The sequence below is a fragment of the Panthera tigris genome, chromosome C2, assembly GCF_018350195.1.
Source record: "Panthera tigris isolate Pti1 chromosome C2, P.tigris_Pti1_mat1.1, whole genome shotgun sequence".
Lineage (NCBI taxonomy): Eukaryota > Metazoa > Chordata > Mammalia > Carnivora > Felidae > Panthera > Panthera tigris.
The window spans coordinates 87794062-87806627 of NC_056668.1; the positions used below are offsets into that span (position 1 = coordinate 87794062).

At 36.0% G+C, this 12566-nt stretch overlaps 1 long non-coding RNA gene across 1 annotated transcript in view; it reads right to left on the bottom strand.

Annotated features, from left to right (window-relative positions):
* Nucleotides 1-2671: 2671 nt before the first annotated feature.
* LOC122230651 overlaps nucleotides 2672-12566 on the bottom strand; it is a 33634-nt gene continuing 23739 nt past the window's right edge. The window contains exon 6 of the long non-coding RNA XR_006207676.1: nucleotides 2672-2822. This is a non-coding gene — a long non-coding RNA (uncharacterized LOC122230651). The remainder of the gene's footprint in view (nucleotides 2823-12566) is intronic.

A 12566-nucleotide genomic window follows, 5' to 3' on the forward strand; every position in this document is an offset into this window, starting at 1 on the left:
GGAATACCACCAACAGAATTCAGAGATTTAGATTAAATTATATCAGATTAGATTAATCTAATGTTTAGGTCAGAAAAAGATTTGAGAGAAATGCACATGGAAGTATGGAAGAGATTGAGGTTTGAATCTAATTTTGGTGGGAAAACAAATAAATTCCAAAATTTCTTTGACACTCTGAGGTAATGTAAGAAGATGACTGAAGTAAATCAGTCTTATACTGAGCACTATGAAAACAGAAAGAAGAGAGAACCTAACTGTGTCTGAGGGATCTAAATGGGTTCTCAGAAAAGGGGACACATAAACTGAGTCCAAACAAAGATGAAGTGTTCTCCCTACAAATGCACCAGTAGAAGTGAAAGAGCAGACTATAGGCAGAGTGATACTATAGCAAAGGCAAAAGTATCCAAGAATTGTTTGTATTCAACAATTTTTGAAGCATTTTTGAATGATAAGCATTCAGTATGTTTGTGGTGGCATAGTGGCACATGAGAAGTCAGGAAGTATCAACAAAAGGCCTTCACGCTATAGAGTTTAGACTTCATCATACAGACCAACAATCACCAAGCTTTTTGATTCTTGAGCATGCAATTAAAACCTTGAGTTTGAAAAACTCAAAAAAGAAACTTAAAAAAAATTTAAGCTGCTAGACACATATGAATATGTAGAAATCAATAGTCTGCATATTTTAAAAAACAGAGGATATAATGGAAGGAAAGATCTTATTTAAATATCAAAACTGCAATAAAAATATATAAGAATACGGGCACCTGGTGGCTCAGTCAATTAAGCCTCTAACTCAGGTCATGATCTTGAGATTTGTGAGTTCAAGCCCTGCGTCTGGCTCTGTGCTGATAGCTCTGAGCCTGGAGCCTGCTTCAGATTCTTTGTCTCCCTCTCTCTCTGCCCATCCCCAATTCATGCTCTCTCTCTCTCTCTCTCTCTCAAAAATAAATAAAACATTTTAAAAATTAAAAAAAAAGATAAGAATCATCTGAACAAGAAAATGTGCAAGATTTGTTTGAAGAAATCATTCTAAAATACTACTGAGGACACAAGATATTTGAATAGAAAGGTGTACCTTCTTGAATCAAAAGTTTTGACATGATCAATTTTCTTAAGTTAACCATTAAATTTAATGCTTCCTCAATGAAAATTCCAATAAGACTTTTATTTATTTATTTGTTCATGTAATCTCTATACCCAACATGGGGCTCGAACCCACAACCCTGAGATCAAGAGTCATATGCTCTTCCAACTGAGCCAGCTAGGTGCCCTCTACAATAAGACTTAAAAAAAAATTCATCTTAATGTAAGAACACTTACCATGAACATATAACATGAGATCTACCCTCTTAACCCATAAGTATATAATACAGTATTGTTGACTATAGGCACAGTATTATATTGTACTATAAGTACTTGATCTCAAGCACTTACTCATCTTGCTTAACTGAAACTTTATACCTATTGATCAGTCGCTCCCCATTTTCCCCTCCCCCAGGCCCTAGGAACCACCATTCCACTCTTCAATCCTTTTTTTTTTTTTTTTATTTTACTTTTTTTAAGTAAACTCTACATCCAATGTGGGGCATGAACACATGATCCTGAGATCAAGAGTTGCGTGCTTCACCAACTAAGCCAGCTTGGCACCTCTCCACTCTTCAATTCTATGAATATGACTTTTTAAGATACCTCATATAAGTGGAATCATGTAGTATTTGTATTTCTGTCACTGGCTTATTTTACTTAGCATAATGTCTTTAAGGCCATCTGTGTTGTTGAATATGGTGAATTCCCATCTTTATTAGGGTTGAAAAAATATTCCATTGTATGTATATGCCACACTTTATCCATTCATCCAGTGATGGACATTTAGGTTGGTTCCACCCCTTGAATTTTATGAATAGTGCTGCAATGAATATGGAATGCTAATATCTCTTCAAGATCCTGATTTCAATTCTTCTGGATAAATACCCAGAAGTGGGAATACTATAGTATATGGTAGTTCTATTTTTAGTTTTTTGAGGCACCTCTGTACTCTTTTCCATAGCTGTTGCATCATTTTGCATTCACCGAAAGTGGACAAGCATTTCAATTTCTCCACATTCTTGCCAACACTTGTTGTCTTTTTTTTTTTTTTTTTTTGATAATAGCCATCCTGACAGGTCTGAAGTGAAATCTCATCATAGTTTTAATTTGCATAGTTTTAATTTGATTAGTGACATTGAGTAATTAATTTTTTCCTATTCCTACTGACTATATATATGTTTTCTTTAGAGAAATGTCTATTCAAGTTCTTAGCTCATTTTATAAATCAGGTTGTTAGGTTTTTTGCTATTGAGCTGTAGGAGTTCCTTGTATATTTTGGATATCACTCCTTTTTAGATATATGGTTTGCAAATATTTTCTCCCATTTCATAGGTTGCCTTTTCACTCTGTTGATTGTTTTCTTTGCTGTGCAGAAATTTTTTAATTTAATGTGGAACCATGGGTCTATTTTTTACTTTTGTTGCCTGTGTTTCTGGTTTCATATCCATGAAATCATTGCTAGAACTCAAACCCAAGTTCAGCCAAACTCCAACCATCAGAGCCTTAATTGCTATGCAGTGTTGTCACCGATTTAAGGAGCAGAATGAAAAAGAAAACAAAAGTGCCACACCTTTCACCAGGCATGAAGAGAACTCACAGAGGAAGAGATGGAGTGGCTCCATCCGATGGCAGGATATTTCCTTAGATTCAAACATTATGTTTGGCTTGGTTAGAAGCCCAAGCTTTAGACCCAGGTAGACTTCCATCAAATATTTGAGACTCAGTTTCTTGGCCTGTGAAATAGGGATAAAAAGCAGTGTAATATACTTGTTATTAGAATCAAATTAAATAATGTATATATAGTGCCTATTAAATAAATTGTAACAATTTTTTTATCATGTATCTTCTGTTGGTCTAACAGCAAAAAGAAAAAAAATAATGTCCTTTAGGGTGGAACAGAATTATTAAGACTAGAATGAACATTGCATTACCTCAAAGACATTTATCCAAGTAGTTTTATTCATATATTGAAAATAATCTGTTTATTTATCTTCTAATAAGCACTTTTCTCTTGTGGTTTTAAACAATATATGCACAGACAGTAAATAGCCGAGTGATCTCTTCAAACTTGCATACATTCCAATCCAGATTTTCACTCTCCAAACTAATTGAAAACAAATTCTGAAAAATCATGAAGGCAAATGGAACCAAAAAATCTGTAAGTATTCAAATAGGCTCTCAGGACCCTTCAGTAACATTAAAAAGTACCCTGAGAACGAATCAAAACAATATGATTGCTTGAAATTGTTGTGCATGTAAATATGGAATCAGTCCCAAAGGACTGGATGGGTAATAAGTATTTCTCTTTTATATGTCTGCTGGCTCTGACCCTGGAAACACTCAGCTGGGAACTGGTGTGTCTGCTCTGATGTCTGAGTGGACTACAGCTGGGCAACATCACCATGCCTGTGCATGAGAAAGAATGATTCTCCCTCCTCCCTCTCAATCTATCTGACATCTGCTAATGAAGTCCAGAGGACAGACTTTGCAAAGCCCATCCCTCCTGTAGAGGGGGGACATTTGGTGAAATGATGAATGGCCTATACCCAAGCTAAATAGACAAAAAGAGATTAAATGTAAGCAGTTGAACAAAATGAAGCATACAAATTATAGCAGACATCAGTACCTTCTTTCCCGATTACTCCGATAGGAACACCACCCCACCCATTAGGTGTTTGCAAAGCAAACTTTCACTTTGTGTTAATTAACAAAATATATATCTACAAGAATTACATGGTTGTCCCACGTATAGCTTTCTGTTAAGTAGTGAATTGTCTTTTCTTAACTACAATGAAATTAATGTCCTTTTTAACATTTGCTAAATCTGTACGGTTTGTTGTTGTTGTTTAAATACAATGGAACAATTCAGTAAGGTATTATAAGATTTCATCTAGTGAGGATAAAAGTTAATGCTGTCTAGAAAGCAAGGCTTAAAATTTCTTGAAGCTGTGTTTACCATCCTGCCTAAATTATGCAGGCAGAGCTTATAAACTATTAGGGCCTTTAGATCTTTAGATTGGAAACATTTTCAGATTTAGAAAAGCTTCATTGTTTGATTTGAACTTTTCTGTTTCAAATAATTAGGGTGGAATGGGAACATAATCCTCTCACTAACATGTTTTTTCCTCAGAGAAGTCTGAGGAATGTCGCATAAAGATGCAATCTGGGAAAAAAAGAAAGAAAGATGAAAAAAATTCTGTTCCTTTTCACTTAATACCTAATAACAAAATTGCAAAATATAGAACATGATGGTTAGTGTTATCTTTTACTGGAATATGTCAATTTCCCCAGAGACACTATGCAAGTAAGTATTTGAAACACAGCTGTGGAATATTTGAAGATCCTCCTCTTTGAGGCTTTTCTACACCTGTTCCATGGCAGCTATCCACCCACTTTTGCCTCCATCCAGGTAAAGAAATAAATAAAACAAACGAAAGGACGATTCTTCTTTGACATGTATTTTGTATTTTGTTACCTGTTTTACATCTTTGCAATTCTGGATAAAATAAGCTTTGAGAGAAAACGTCCACTTTAAATTTCATATTTGATTTCGTGAGCTAACCTTAGCTAGCTGCCCCTTTGAAATCACAATGGAGTCTTAAAATCATTTAAAGTGTTATTAATTTAGCAGTTGCACAGTGATGGATTTTTCAGATTGCTCATACATAGATCTCTTGACTGAAAATGTGCATAGCCTTGTTTCCTTAGCTATCACTGCCATAATTTCCATGAAGGATGATATTCCACAGCAAAATTACTGATAACCAAATGAACTGCCATTAGATAACTCCATTATCTAGGCTAATGTAGACTTTAACTGGTCATATTACTTTGTGAAAAGCTGATGTAAATATTTCCAAATAAAACTATTTTTAGAATATAGGCTTTAATTTCTGTCTTTTAACTACTAACAACCAAGCATAAATTCATTACAGACTTGTAAACTCAGATGTGATTAATATTTCTCTACTACATGAAAATGAGTTTGAAAACATAGGTAGAGCCCTAATTATGCTTAATTCAGCTCATAAATGTCCAAAATAAAACAACCTCAGATTGTTACATATGTCTCTACCCTTGATTTCAACATGGCAGTTCACAGTCTTAAAAAATAAAATAAATAAATAAATAAATTTTTTAAAAGGAGCAAAAAGCCATTTCATTTTCACTGCATGCTGAATGCATTTCAGGTCATTATTTTTATGAATAGAAAATGTGAAGGTCATTTAACCTCATCCTTACAATTAACAATAGCTATCAGTTCAGAGCTGTGGGAATATCTGTGAATCTAAGTTTTGCTCAGGGAAGTTCCAGCTAGGAAAGAGAGAGGAGATAAAACAAATGGGCCTTCCTCATTTAAATTCCTGAGTAAATACTACCACATTATTAGCTCTGAATAATTAACTTCCATCCACTGTGCCAAAAATGACGCACTGTGTCTGGAATCCATCTTTTCAATAAATACCCCAGAAAGAAACCACCACAGAAATCATGACTGCTATCACTGCACTAAACTTTTTACTTACTCAAATCATTTTCTGAAAACCATCATTAGAATCAAATTAAAATAAAGCTGAGGTTTTCTGAATAAAACTGTCAAAAAAGATAAAAGTTTTTATATTGACAGTAAAGTAAATGATTTTTTCCACTCTGTTGAGGTTGCATAAGAGCGCAGTATATCTGAATGACTTATGGTCCATTAATGACAGATTAACAGCTGGAGGGGGGGAGATCTTTCCAAGAATAGTTTTCAAATGAATGAAACTTCAGGCCTAGAGGCAATGGGAAATGCAAAGTGTGGGGAACTGGGGGAGGATGTGGGTGGAGGAATCTTATAAGATCAGACTTTCATAATTCATTAAAATCACTGAAAATGACAGAGTGTGATCTGAAATGAATTTTCCATATTCACTGGGGGAAGAGGTCATAGTTACTAAGTCCTTGAAGGTGACTACAGGAGGTAGAGACCCAACGTGAGTATATTTGTGCAGCATACCTGAACAAAATAAGACTTGCTAAGACAGAACATAGTGAAGGATTCTACCTACGTGGTTTTGTTCACCGGGATTCTTTTGTTATAATGAAACACCAAACACTGCACGCAGCCAGACTTTGGTGGAGTGTGGGGTGGGGGTGCAGATACTAAAAAGGTATTTGATGTATACAAATTTACAAAGACCAGTCCCATATTCTGGAATGATAATTATACCATATATATACTTAAATAAAATTATAAAAAATAAATTGAACAAATAAAACAGCTAGCTTTCATTTTTTAGGTTGACTTTCTGGGTAGCCTAAATTTAATTTTTTTATCATAAAAGTAATTCATGCTTTTATAGATATTATAGAAATCTGGTAAAATAAATGAATAAAGTAGAAGTCACTTCCCAGTAATATCCATATTTAAATTTTAGTGTATTTACTTCCATCATGTAATGTATTTATTCATAACCATTTTTTCAATAAGAGTGAAATGATATTGAATGTACATCACATTATGTTGGGAACATAGGAGCCATTTAGCCTTGCTTTTGAAGTCAGTGATCTATCTTGATGTAAATCCAGCAGGCTTGGCAATCTATTATGGCTACTAGACCAAGGCATATTTATTTTTCTATCTGGCCAGTGCTGGATTTGTGTGCTCAGTACTCATTAAAGATACTATCAGTAACAGTGATCGTAGCATGTATATAGCATCCTTACATATATAACTCTACCTAAATTCCTAATGCAAATACAGAAATTGTAGATGACTTCACTACCTAAAGGTTCAACAAGTACATCTTCATCTAGCTTCTGACGTCTTTTTTTCAGATTCCATCAATGAACAATAAACTTTACTCTTCAATAAGAAAGAATTTTGACATAGGTCAAACACAAGAGTGGAACATGGCCCCACCAACACACACAGAAACTAATAATCTTGTTAAAAAAGAAATAACCCACTGTGTAATGAAAAAAATATATTAGATTAATTATGATGATAGAAATACTACAAAAATGATTAGAATAGTGTCCATCTGAATTAAGTATTTTTCTTTAAAGGTGATTAATTTTATTTTACTGAATCCTTCCACATTCATATTTTCTTTAATTCAGAATAAATGATAATAGTCAAAGATCAAATATCTCTTAGAGGGAGAAAAGTTGGAGATAATTTCTTATGAAATTTTAGGCTTTACGAAGTTGCTTAAGGATGAGTACTCAGGCATAAAATCTGTCTTATTTAAGTCAAGTCTTCAAGGAAATTGAAGAAGATATAAAGAAATAGAAAAACATTCCATGCTCATAGATTGGAAGAATAAATATTGTTAAAATGTCAATACTACCCAAAGCTATCTACACATTCAAGGCAATCCCAATAAAAATTGCACCAGCATTCTTCTCAAAGCTAGAAAAAGCAATCCTAAAATTTGTATGGAACCACAAAAGGCCCCAAATAGCCAAAGTAATTTTGAAGAAGACCAAAGCAGGAGGCATCACAATCCCAGACTTTAGCCTCAACTACAAAGCTGTAATCATGAGGACAGCATGGCATTGGCACAAAAACAGACACATAGGCCAATGGAATAGAGATTCCAGAATTGGACCCACAAAAGTATGGCCAACAAATCTTTGACAAAGCAGGAAAGGGCATCCAAAGGAAAAAAGACAGTCTCTTTAACAAATGGTGCTGGGAGAACTGGACAGCAACATGCAGAACATTGAAACTAGACCACTTTCTCACACCATTCACAAAAATAAACTCAAAATGGATAAAGGACCTGAATGTGAGACAGGAAACCATCAAAACCCTAGAGGAGAAAGCAGGAAAAAAAAACCTCTCTGACCTCAGCTGCAGCAATTTCTTACTTGACACATCCCCAAAGGCAAGGGAATTAAAAGCAAAAATGAACTATTGGGACCTCATAAAGATAAAAAGCATCTGCACTGCAAAGGAAACAATCAACAAAACTAAAAGGCAACCAACGGAATGAGAAAAGATATTTGCAAATGACATATCGGACAAAGGGCTAGTATCCAAAATCTATAAAGAACTCACCAAACTCCACACCTGAAAAACAAATAATCCAGTGAAGAAATGGGCAGGAGACATGAATAGACACTTCTCTAAGGAAGACATCCAGATGGCCAACAGGCACATGAAAAGATGTTCAACGTGGCTCCTCATCAGGGAAATACAAATCAAAACCACACTGAGATACCACCTCATGCCAGTCAGAGTGGCTAAAATAAACAAATCAGAAGACTATAGAGGCTGGAGAGGATGTGGAGAAACAGGAACCCTCTTGCACTGTTGGTGGGAATGCAAACTGGTGCAGCCACTCTGGAAAACAGTGGGGAGGTTCCTCAAAAAACTAAAAATAGACCTACCCTATGACCCAGCAATAGCACTGCTAGGAATTTACCCAAGGGATACAGGAGTACTGATGCATAGGGGCACTTGTGCCCCAATGTTTATAGCAGCACTCTCAACAATAGCCAAATTATGGAAAGAGCCTAAATGTCCATCAACTGATGAATGGATAAAGAAGTTGTGGTTTGTATATACAATGGGATACTACTTGGCAATGAGAAAGAATGATATATGGCATTTTGTCACAACGTGGATGGAACTAGAGAGTGTTATGCTAAGTGAAATAAGTCATACAAAGAAAGACAGATACCATATGTTTTCACTCTTATGTGGATTCTGAGAAACTTAACAGAATACCATGGGGGAGGGGAAGGAAAAAAAAAAGTTAGAGAGGGAGGGAGCCGAACCATAAGAGACTCTTAAAAACTGAGAATAAACTGAGGGTCGATGGGGGGGGTGGGGGAGGGACAGGAAAGTGGGTGATGGGCATTGAGGAGGGCACCTGTTGGGATGAGCACTGGGTGTTGTATGGAAACCAATTTGACAATAAATTTCATAAAAAAAAAAAGCAAAAAATAAATAAATAAGGAAAGTCTTCAAGAAATCAAGAGGCCTTTATGCTCTTGACTATTGATGCATTAACTTAAATGCTTATGATAGTTTATTGTTATAATAAATATTATGATAATAATCTCTAATTCCACTACCCTGGTGCAACAAGTTTTAAAATTTCCTTTTCCTGCCCATTTGAAATGCAAAATTTGTAAAAGTTACATTTACAGCGAAATAAAAATCTAGGGATTCAATTTTTTAAGTTTTACATTACATGATACATATTTTACCCTGTTTTTACTTAATCTTTAAAATAATTTTAATGGATCCATAATACTGCATAAAGGAGAAGCCCCATAATTTAATCATTCCCCTTTTTGAAACACTTAGATTGTTTTAAATGTTAACATGTGTTTCTGTTTTATTGATAAACTTTTGCCCAATCTCAGAGTTTTAGCTTTAACCCCAACTTTTCTTTTTTTTTTTTTTTTTTTTTTGGTTTGTTAATGTGTTACTCTAGTAAGCTATATTGTTGCTTTTCACATTTAATAATTCCCCTTCAAATGTGATGAGCTTTTTCTTATCCAAAGTATTCATTTCTTATATTTAATAAGATCAAGTAAATCTATTATTTTCCACATTTTTGTCTTTTTTTTAAATTTATTTTTGAAAGAGAGAGAGAGACAGAGCATAAGTGGGGGAGGAGCAGAGAGAGAGGGAAATAGAATTCAAAGCAGGCTCCAGGCTCTATGCTGTCAGCACAGAGCCAGACGTGGGGCTGGAACTCAGGAACCAGGAGATTATGACCTGAGCCGAAGTCAGACGCTCAACCGACTCAGTCAGCCAGGCGCCCCTCCATATTTTTGTCTTTACTAGTAATTCTTATTTTTCACAAATTACGTTTCCAAGTGCCATCTTCCATATTTGCTCTTTGGTCTTGCATTTTAATGTGCTCTATTGAGTTTTTTTTTTTTTACATCATATTTCTTTTTTTTAATTTTTTAATGTTTATTTATTTGTGAGAGGAAGAGAGACAGAGACAGAGTGCGAGCAGAGGAGGACAGAGAAAGAGGGAGACACAGAATTCGAAGCAGGCTCCAGGCTCTGAGCTGTCAGCACAGAGCCCAATGCGGAATTTGAACCCACAAGCTGTGAGATCATGACCTGAGCCAAAGTTGGAGGCTTAACTGACTGAGCCACCCAGGTACCCCTAAATCATATTTCTAATAACTACTACATTCAACAATGATCTCAGTCATTTCAGTTGCTGTTTTCATTATTGTTTGATCTTAATGTTTGATTAGTTAGGATGCCACAGTAGCAAATACCAAAATTCCAGCTGCTTAAAATAACAAAATGTATTACTTGCCCACTGTCCATGACCGTCTTGGGTTGATAGTGGGGTCCTGTTCCTAGCAGCCCAGGGAGACTCAGAGTGATGAATCAGCAAACATTGCCAGTCTTGTGCTAAAGGAAAATGTGAGCTTTGCAAGGTATGTCAGTTAAATGCTCTAGCCCTAAAATAACATATCACTTCTGAGCTGAATTCATTGGTCCACACTAGTTCTGTAACTCCCCCTGACTACAAGGGTCTGCAAACAGTCCTATCACATACATAGATACTTGGAGAACTGAAAATATTTGGCAAACAGCACTAGTGACCGCCATCTCTCTCCTAATCCTTTCTTTAGTGTCATAAATTAACCTGTATTTTCTAAAAATTTCCATTTTATGTTAAAAAAAGTATGTTAGGTTATAGAGTTTGGCCTACAATTCCCTTCATTTTGCTTTTTATTTCATGTTGCAAATGTCTTTTGTGTGTTTGTTTGTTTGTGTTTGTTGTGGATGGCTTTACACTTTCTGTTTGCTCATACTTCCATGTGATTAATTTGCTAATCTTTCAAAAGCAGACCAGATGGAGAATTGCTTTAAAGCATCTTCCTAGCAATCTGTTTTCTGGCTGAGTGAGCCTCTTTGATCTTGAGTTGGAAATTAGACTTTTTTTTCCCCCTAAGGCTTTTCATATCCCAATAGTTTATTTAATAATTCAGTGTCAGAGTAAGTTTTGACGAATAGTTAAGGTGTGGAAGAGATTTTTCTCCAACTACAACAGCTTACTGTACAGTGTATTGTCCTTCCTGGACCTGGAGTTAAGAAACAGCTCACATGGAGGGTTATTTCTATCTTCACCAATACGGGGTCAACATGTTGATGTGCAAAAAACACGTAACTAGGGGACTAGAGGTCAGTTCAACTCAGAGTCTCAGATGATGGCAGAGAGGATTATTTGAATTCTGAATCAGTACGCATTGTCATAACTATCACTGAGGGAGGCTATACAGATTCCTTTTAATAGCTACAAAATACCTATGTGTTAGGAGCAGGGGAGAAGCAGAAGGAGAGGCTCAGAGAATCTTAAGCAGGTTCCATGCTTAGCATGGAAACTACATGGGGCTCAATCCCACAATCCTGGATGGTGACCTAAGCCGAAATCAAGAGTCAGATGCTCATCCAGCTAAGCCACCCAGTAGCCCCTCAAAGGAATTCTTAATTAATATTTAGAGAGAGGTTGCTTCCTTCTATTTAAATCAAATACATGGCTGAAATTTTAATTATTTCACTTTAAAGAACTTGAATGTTAATTCAACCTTGAGGTTAGGAAGGGACAAAGGTGTTAAAAATGGATTCATGAGGGGCACCTGGGTAGCTCAGTCGGTTAAGCATCTGACTCTTGGTTTCAGCTCAGGTCTTGATCTCATGGTTTGTGGGTTTGAGCCCCATGTCAGGCTCTGCACTGGGTATGAAGCCTGCTTGGGATCCTCTCTCTCTCTCTCTCTCTCTCAAAGTAAAAAATAAACTTAAAAAAAATGGGCTCCTGAGCTATCCAAAGCTGAGTTCAAATTTAGCCATGTTAGTAATGAGCTGTGCAACCTTGGGTGACTGATTTGATTCTTGAAGCTTGGTTTTTCTCATCTGGAAGAAATACATGATAATAATACCTAATTCATAGGATTGTTGAGAGGATTAATTTCTAAACATTCACCATAGTTCTGGCCAGTTTTGAGCTCAGAGGAAGGAAAACAGATAAACAAAGGCAAGAAGATGAGGAAAACACAGCATTTGTCCCAGGTTGATTGGCACTTTGTGTATATAAGAGAAAGGATATTGCATAGTGTTGTACTAGTTGTTCACTGCACAAAGGTGCCAGAACAGAAGGGCAAGTGATTGGCACTTTGGGTATATGAGATTAGGGCTGCTGCATAGTGTTATGCAGGTTGTTCACTGCACAAGAGTGCCTGACCAAAGGGACAAGTGGAGCTGAAATCCAACCCATATTCTGCTTTCACAGGCATCCTCCCTGGCATAGGTTCATCTGCCCAGAGGAAGAAGTGCATTTTTCTTTACATACTATATGAGCTAAGGGTGACCCTGAATAAACAGGAATTATAAGAAATTAGACTAAAATGTACATCTGTGACTCCCAATAGGGAGGAGTAGAGTTCCAGAGGGCACTCATCATCTCCTCCATCATCTCCTTTCTTTAAGTACAGGGTGTTTGGGCCAT